The sequence below is a fragment of the Oncorhynchus gorbuscha genome, linkage group LG02, assembly GCF_021184085.1.
Source record: "Oncorhynchus gorbuscha isolate QuinsamMale2020 ecotype Even-year linkage group LG02, OgorEven_v1.0, whole genome shotgun sequence".
Classification (NCBI taxonomy): Eukaryota; Metazoa; Chordata; class Actinopteri; order Salmoniformes; family Salmonidae; genus Oncorhynchus; species Oncorhynchus gorbuscha.
In genome coordinates this window covers 28,045,067-28,054,013 of record NC_060174.1, presented here as the reverse complement: position 1 = coordinate 28,054,013, position 8,947 = coordinate 28,045,067, and positions in this window count along the sequence as shown.

Genomic DNA, 8,947 nt, shown 5'->3' with positions numbered 1-8,947 from the left:
TTGGGAAAAAGTTTGCGTTGTAATGACTTAATATTCAGGTTTTTTTATATATTTTTTATTTTTTTTTAATTTCACCTTTATTTAACCAGGTAGGCTAGTTGAGAACAGGTTCTCATTTGCAACTGCGACCTGGCCAAGATAAAGCATAGCAGTGTGAACAGACAACACAGAGTTACACATGGAGTAAACAATTAACAAGTCCATAACACAGTAGAAAAAAGGGGCAGTCTATATACAATGTGTGCAAAAGGCAGGAGGAGGTAGGCAAATAATTACAATTTTGCAGATTAACACTGGAGTGATAAATGATCAGATGGTCATATACAGGTAGAGATATTGGTGTGCAAAAGAGCAGAAAAGTAAATAAATAAAAACTGTGGGGATGAGGTAGGTGAAAATGGGTGGGCTATTTACCAATAGACTATGTACAGCTGCAGCGATCGGTTAGCTGCTCAGATAGCTGATGTTTGAAGTTGGTGAGGGAGATAAAAGTCTCCAACTTCAGCGATTTTTGCAGTTTGTTCCAGTCACAGGCAGCAGAGTACTGGAACGAAAGGCGGCCAAATGAGGTGTTGGCTTTAGGGATGATCAGTGAGATACACCTGCTGGAGCTCGTGCTACGGATGGGTGTTGCCATCGTGACCAGTGAACTGAGATAAGGCGGAGCTTTACCTAGCATGGACTTGTAGATGACCTGGAGCCAGTGGGACCCCCATAGAGACTACCAGAGGACCGGACAGCATGCCTTCCGATTTGACACACTGAACTCTGTCTGCAAAGTAATTGGTGTACCAGGCAAGGCAGTCATCCGAAAAACCGAGGCTACTGAGTCTGCCGATAAGAATATGGTGATTGACAGAGTCTAAAGCCTTGGCAAGGTCGATGAAGACGGCTGCACAATACTGTCTTTTATCGATGGCGGTTATGATATCGTTTAGTACCTTGAGTGTGGCTGAGGTGCAGCCGTGACCGGCTCGGAAACCAGATTGCACAGCGGAGAAGGTATTCGAGATGGTCAGTGACCTGTTTGTTGACTTGGCTTTCGAAGACCTTAGATAGGCAGGGCAGGATGGATATAGGTCTATAACAGTTTGGGTCCAGGGTGTCTCCCCCTTTGAAGAGGGGGATGACTGCGGCAGCTTTCCCAATCCTTGGGGATCTCAGACGATATGAAAGAGAGGTTGAACAGGCTGGTAATAGGGGTTGCGACAATGGCGGCGGATAGTTTCAGAAATAGAGGGTCCAGATTGTCAAGCCCAGCTGATTTGTACGGGTCCAGGTTTTGCAGCTCTTTCAGAACATCTGCTATCTGGATTTGGGTAAAGGAGAACCTGGAAAGGCTTGGGCGAGGAGCTGCGGGGGGGGGGGGGGGGGCAGAGCTGTTGGCCGAGGTTGGAGTAGCCAGGCGGAAGGCATGGCCAGCCGTTGAGAAATGCTTATTGAAGTTTTCGATAATCATGGATTTATCGGTGGAGACCGTGTTACCTAGCCTCAGTGCAGTGGGCAGCTGGGAGGAGGTGCTCTTGTTCTCCATGGACTTCACAGTGTCCCAGAACTTTTTGGAGTTAGAGCTACAGGATGCAAACTTCTGCCTGAAGAAGCTGGCCTTCGCTTTCCTGACTGACTGCGTGTATTGGTTCCTGACTTCCCTGAACAGTTGCATATCACGGGGACTATTCGATGCTATTGCAGTCCGCCACAGGATGTTTTTGTGCTGGTCGAGGGCAGTCAGGTCTGGAGTGAACCAAGGGCTGTATCTCTTCTTGTTTCTGCATTTTTTGAACAGAGCATGCTTATCTAAAATGGTGAGGAAGTTACTTTTAAAGAATGACCAGGCATCCTCAACTGACGGGATGAGGTCAATGTCCTTCCAGGATACCCGGGCCAGGTCGATTAGAAAGGCCTGCTCACAGAAGTGTTTTAGGGAGCGTTTGACAGTGATGAGGGGTGGTCGTTTGACTGCGTCTCCGTGGCGGATACAGGCAATGAGGCAGTGATCGCTGAGATCCTGGTTGAAGACAGCGGAGGTGTATTTGGAGGGCCAGTTGGTCAGGATGACGTCTATGAGGGTGCCCTTGTTTACAGAGTTACCCAAACGTGATGAACAAAACGGAGCGATTTGTCTACACAAATAATATTTTTGGAAAAACTGAACATTTGCTATCTAACTGAGAGTCTCCTCATTGAAAACATCTGAAGTTTTTCAAAGGTAAATTATTTTATTTGAATGCTTTTCTTGTTTTTATGAAAATGTTGCATGCTGAATGCCAGGCTTAATGCTATGCTAGGCTATCAATACTCTTACACAAATGCTTGTTTAGCTATGGTTCAAAAGCATATTTTGAAAATCTGAGATGACAGTGTTGTTAACAAAAGGCTAAGCTTGAGAGCTAATATATTTTTTTAATTTCATTTGCGATTTTCATGAATAGTTAACGTTGCGTTATGCTAATGAGCTTGCGGAGATAATTACACTCCTCGATACAGGTTTTTTTCGTAGCCAAACGTGATGAACAAAACGGAGCGATTTGTCCTACACAAATAATATTTTTGGAAAAACTGAACATTTGCTATCTAACTGAGAGTCTACTCATTGAAAACATCTGAAGTTCTTAAAAGGTAAATGATTTTATTTGAATGCTTTTCTTGTTTTTGTGAAAATGTTGCATGCTGAATGCTAGGCTTAATGCTATGCTAGGCTATCAATACTCTTACACAAATGCTTGTTTAGCTATGGTTCAAAAGCATATTTTGAAAATCTGAGATGACAGTGTTGTTAACAAAAGGCTAAGCTTGAGAGCAAATATATTTATTTAATTTCATTTGCGATTTTCATGAATAGTTAACGTTGCGTTATGATAATGAGCTTGAGGCTATAAATAGGATCCCGGATACGGGATTGCTCGTCGCAACAGGTTAAGAGGTTTTATAAACTACTTTCACACAGCTCAGACACCCATGCATACCAAATAAGACATGCCTCCAAAGGTTTCTTCACAATCCCCAAGTCAAGAACAGACTATGGGAGGCCCACAGTACTACATAGAGCTATGGCTACATGAAACTCTATTCCACATCAGGGATAAAAATACACCCTATGGAACAGCAAGGACTGTGAAGAGACACATACAAGCAGAGACACACATGCACATGATAAGACACGCAATCTACACACACATGCACATGGATTTTGTATTGTAAATATGTGGTGGTCGTCTGAGGGAACGCACTGAATGTGTTGGGCAAGGTGTTATGAAATGTAATGTCATATAGTATTTTAAACTGTATGTAACTGTCTTATGTTGCTGGACCCCAGGAAGAGCAGCAGCCCAGGGTTCCTTAATAAATACAAATGAGAGTGTTGAATTTGGTTAACAAAAAATTAAATGGCTTACTTGCTACGTGTGGCTTATTTGATTGAATGCAGGTTTCATCATGATTAGGTCGCACAGTCATGGGGCATTCATCTATGCATCTATCTATCTATTCATCCATCCATCCACCCATCCAGATATTGTTATAATAACCATCATATCAAAGTAAACTTGGAGTCATGCGATGACATGTTGTGTGGTCCTCCCACTATGAACGGTCAGGAAAGTATGCAGTTTATTAGACTACAGACAAAATAAATCATGATGAACTTCACATGGTGGTGAAAGTGCAAAGTGATGTGCTTGATGCTCCTTTCCAATAAATGTCTAGGGTCTTATTCTGGTGACATGATAATCAATTCCAGGTCAATGGCGTAGAAGCTTCTTGGGACTATACCAGCCATCTCCTGAGGAAGTTGTTAATGTTCTTCTCTTCTCGAGAGCCTCCATGGTTGAAAGCTTAACGTCAGCCTCTTTGCAAGAATTCCAAAGAAGATGTTATCTTCGACATTGACGAGTGAGATGGTTTGGAATTGCTTGATGTTTGTGGAGTTTTCTTCTTTTGGAATGAAACACCCCTCAGCATCTGGCCATCTTTCTGCAAGATAATCTTTTCTCCAAGCCACTTTCAGCAGCCTCCAGAGTCTCCTCTTGAGCCTCTCACAGTATTTTAACACCTTGTACGGAATACCATTAGGCCCTGGCACTGATCTTCCTCTGGCCTTCTTAAGAAACTAATTTACCTCCTGCCAGATGGGTTACGACACCTCAAAGGGGATGGTGGGCTCATCTGGTTTGATGAGTTTTGCCATCTCCTCTAGCTCGTCCTCACATCTGGGGTCGCTGTGGACTCCACAAATGTGCTCCTCCACCTCTTTCTTTATTGCTTTCAGTTCTCCTGATCTTTTGTCACCCCAGGAGTTTTGAGAGATATTGGGAGGATCTTTGTGAAATCAATGCTCTCCTTCATCTGCCTCATTCTGTCCCTGCCATGATACTCAGCTCGGCACAAGCTTTTCATGTGCAAGTAACAAGGTCTTAATATCAGGTATCCTCCAACGCTGGTTTCTCATCCTCCCTTGCTTTGTAAAAGCCTTCTTCTGCCTCCGCAGGTCACCACTTAGGGTGGTTATCTCCTTCAGATGTCTGTTTTCTGAATAGTTTTTCATCTTAAATATATTTTGATGTATTTCTCATTTTACCTGTGCTGTTGATTTGCATTTGTGTCTGGTTACAATAAAATCTAATAAAAATAAACATTTTTTTCTCTTCTGTTCGTTGACACCTCTCGGAGCTCCGAGAGCTTCTCGTGCACGTCCTCTGTCTGTGTGAGGCGCACACCCATTTTTTCATCCTTTTATCAATTTATTATTTTATTTATTAATTCATCAGATATTAGTTGTTGTTTGAATTGGAAAGGCCGGTGTGATTTTGATGGTATTATTCTGATGTTTCTTTAGCCTCTCTCTTGGGTAAAAGAGGGTTCAACCAGTTAATTTGAGTACCCCTTAATTTTAGCCCAGGTAGTGGCACAAGATATTTCTACCTGACTTTGCCAGTGTACTGTAAACTCTGAAGGGAAGAGTACAATATCTGTAGGCTATGGGGGTAGGCTTTGTTTCACGGACTAGACCTACCCGTAGCCCATTTCCCAAGGCCAAATCCTGATTTTGGATTTTTTGATTTGATTCTGATTTCTTTGGAGAAATTAATGACACAGCGGTTGCATTAAGGAGAGGTATATCTATAATTCCATGTGTATAACTTGTATTATCATCTACATTTATGATGAGTATTTCTGTTGAAATGATGTGGCTATGCAAAATCACTTGATGTTTTTGGAATTTGTGAATCTAATGCGCCAATGTAAACTCTGATTTTCTTATATAAATATGAACTTTATCAAACAAAACATGCATGTTATGAGTAACATGAAGTCCTATGAGTGTCATCTGATGAAGATAATTCAAGGTTTGTGATTCATTTTCTTTATTTATGCTTTTTGTGAATGCTATATTTTGCTGGAAAATGGCTGTGCTTATTGTGGTTTGGTGGAGACCTAACATAAATTGTTTGTAGTGCTTTCACTGAAAAGCCTATTTGAAATTGGACACTTTGGGGGGATTAACAACGAGAATATCTTTAAAATGATATAAGACACATGTAAGTTTTAGGAATTGTAATTATGAGATTTCTGTGGTTTGAATTTGGCGCCCTCTATTTTCACTGGTAGTTGTCATATTGATCCCGTTACCGTGATTGCAGCCATAACAAGTTTTAAGAACAAATTCTTATTTACAATGACGGGTCAGGTGGCAAAAATGCTGGAGATTCAAATCAAATTTATATTTGATTTGTCACATGCGCCAAATACAACAGGTGTTACAGTGAAATACTTACTTACAAGCCCTTAACCAACAAGATTGAAGAAGTTAGGAAAAATAAATGGTTAAGTAAAAATTAGATAAAAAAATATAAAATAAAATAAATAATTAAACAGCAGCAGAAAAATAACAAGCTAGGCTAAAAACAGGGGGTACCGGTATAGAGTCAGCGTGTGGGGGCACCGGTTAGTCGAGGGTAATTGAGGTAATATGTACATGTAGGTAGAGTTAAAGTGACTATGCATAGATTATAAACAGAATGTAGCACCAGCGTCTGGGTAGACCTTTGATTAGCTGTTCAGGAGTCTTATGGCTTGTGGGTAGAAGCTGTTAAAACCTGGGTTTAGGGGGCAGTATTTTGATGTTTGGATGAAAAATGTACCCAAAGTAACTGCCTATTTCTCAGGCCCAGAATCTAAAATATGCATATAATTGTCAGATTAAGATGGAAAACACTCTAAAGTTTCCAAAACTGTCAAAATATTGTCTGTGAGTATAACAGAACTGATATTGCTGGCGAAAACCTGAGGAAAATCAAACCAGGAAGTGGCCTCTATTTTGAAAGCTCCATGTTCCATAGCCTGCCTTCGCTCCATTTAAATGGATATCAACCAGATTTCCAGATTTTTATTTTGAAAAATTAGCGAGAAAGATCCCATCGAATCATGTATGGTTGAGTGCCAGCAGCGTTTTGTATGCGCAACAGCTTGGAGCAGCCATTTTCTCTCTCTCTCCTAAAGAAGAAGCTACATTCCTGGTTGATATATTATCGATTATACAGTATATTGTAAAAACAACCAGAGGATTGATTATAAAATATGTTTGACATGTTTCTACGAACATTACGGATACTATTTGGAATTTTCGTCTGCGATGTCTTGACCGCTCGAACCTGTGGATTTCTGAACATAACGCGCCAAGGTATTCGAGGTATTTTCGATATAAAAATAATCTTTATGGAACAAAAGGAACATTTATTGTGTAACTGGGAGTCCTTTGAGTGCAAACATCTGAAGATCATCAAAGGTAAGCGATTTAATTTATTGCATTTCTGACTTTCGTGACTAATCTACTTGGCTGCTAGCTGTTTGTAATATTTTGTCTACTGAGAGAGACGTGCGTACATAAATGCTTGGTATGCTTTCGCCGAAAAGCTTTATTGAAATCTGACACACCAGGTGGATTAACAACAAGCTAAACTGTGTTTTGTTATATTGCACTTGTGATTTCACGAAAATGAAATATTTTTAGTAATTTAATTTGAATTTGGCGCTCTGCAATTCAGCGGTGGTTGACGAAAATAATCACGCTAACGAGATGGGTGCATCAAGAAGTTAAGAAGCCTTTTGTACCTCGACTTGGCGCTCCGGTGCCACTTTCCATACGGTAGCAGAGTGACCAGTCTATGACTAGGGTGGCTGGAGTCTTTGACAATTCTCAGGGCCTTCCTCTGACACTGCTTGATATAGTCCTGGATGGCTGGAAGCTTGGCCCCAGTGATGTCCTGGGTCGTAAGCACTACCCCCTGTAGTGCCTTGCAGTCGGAGGCCGAGCAGTTGCCATACCAGGCAGTGATGCAACCAGTCAGGATGCTCTCGATGGTGCAGCTGTAGAACCTTTTCAGTCTCCTGAGGGTTAATAGGCTTTGTCGTGCCCTCTTCATGACTGTCTTAGTGTGTTTGGACCATGATAGTTTGTTGATGATGTGGACACCAAGGAACTTGAAGCTCTCAACCTGTTCCACTACAGCCCCGTCTGTGAGAATGGGGGCGTGCTCGGTCCTCCTTTTCCTGTAGTCCACAATCATATCCTTTGTCTTGATCACGTTGAGTGAGAGGTTGTTGTCCTGGCACCACACAACCAGGTCTCTGACATCCTCCCTATAGGCTGTTCATTGTCAGTGATCAGGCCTACCACTGTTGTGTCATTGGCAAACTTGATGATGGTGTTGAAGTCATTCCTGGCCATGCAGTCATGAGTGAACAGGGAGCACAGGAGGGGACTAAGCACGCACCCCGAGGGGCCCCCATGTTGAGGATCAGCGTGGCAGATGGGCTATTCCCTACCCTTACCACCTGGGGATGGCCTGTCAGGAAGTCCAGGATCCAGTTGCAGAGAGAGGGAGTGTTAAGGGTCCTCAGGGTCCTCAGCTTAGTGATGAGCTTTGAGGGCAGTATGGTGTTGAACGCTGAGCTGTAGTCAATCAATAGCATTCTCACATAAATGTTAATTTTGTCCAGGTGGGAAAGGGCAGTGTTGAGTGCAATTGAGATTGGGTGGATCTGTTGGGGTGGTATGCAAATTGGAGTGGGTCTAGGGTGTCTGGGATAATGGGGTTGATGTGAGCCATGACCAGCCTTTCAAAGCACTTCATGGCTACAGACGTGAGTGTTATGGTTGGTAGTCATTTAGGCAGGTTACCTTAGTGTTCTTGGGTACAGGGACTATGGTGGTCTGCTTGAAACATGTTGGTATTACAAACTCAGTCAGAGACAGGTTGGAAATATCAGTGAAGACATTTGCCAGTTGGTCAGCGCATGCTCAGAGTACATGTCCTAGTAATCCGTCTGGCCCTGCGGCCTTGTGAATGTTGACCTGTTTAAAGGTCTTACTCAAATTGGCTACGGAGAGCGTGATCACACAGTCATCCAGAACAGCTGGTGCTCTCATGCATGTTTCGGTGTTCTTTGACTTTAAGCGAGCATAGAAGTAATTTAGCTCGTCTGGTAGGTTCATTTCACTGCGCAGCTTGTGGCTGTGCTTCCCTTTGTAGGCTGTAATAGTTTGCAAGCCTTGCCACATCCAACGAGCGTCAGAGCCGATATAGTACAATTCAATCTTAGTCCTGTATTGACACTGTGCCTGTTTGATGGTTTATTCGGAGGGCATAGCGGGATTTCTTATAAGCTTCCAGGTTAGAGTTCTGTTCCTTGAAAGTGGCAGCTCTACCCTTTAGCTCAGTGCGGATGTTGCCTGTTATCCATGGCTTCTGGTTGGGATGTACTTACAGTCACTGAGGGGACGACGTCATCGATACACAGTGACTGATGTTGTGTACTGCCATCGGAAGAATCCCGGAACATATTTCCAGTCTGTGCTAGCAAAACAGTCCTGATGCTTAGCATCTGCTTCATCTGACCACTTTCTTATTTACCGAGTCACTGGTGCTTCCTGCTTTAGTTTTTGCTT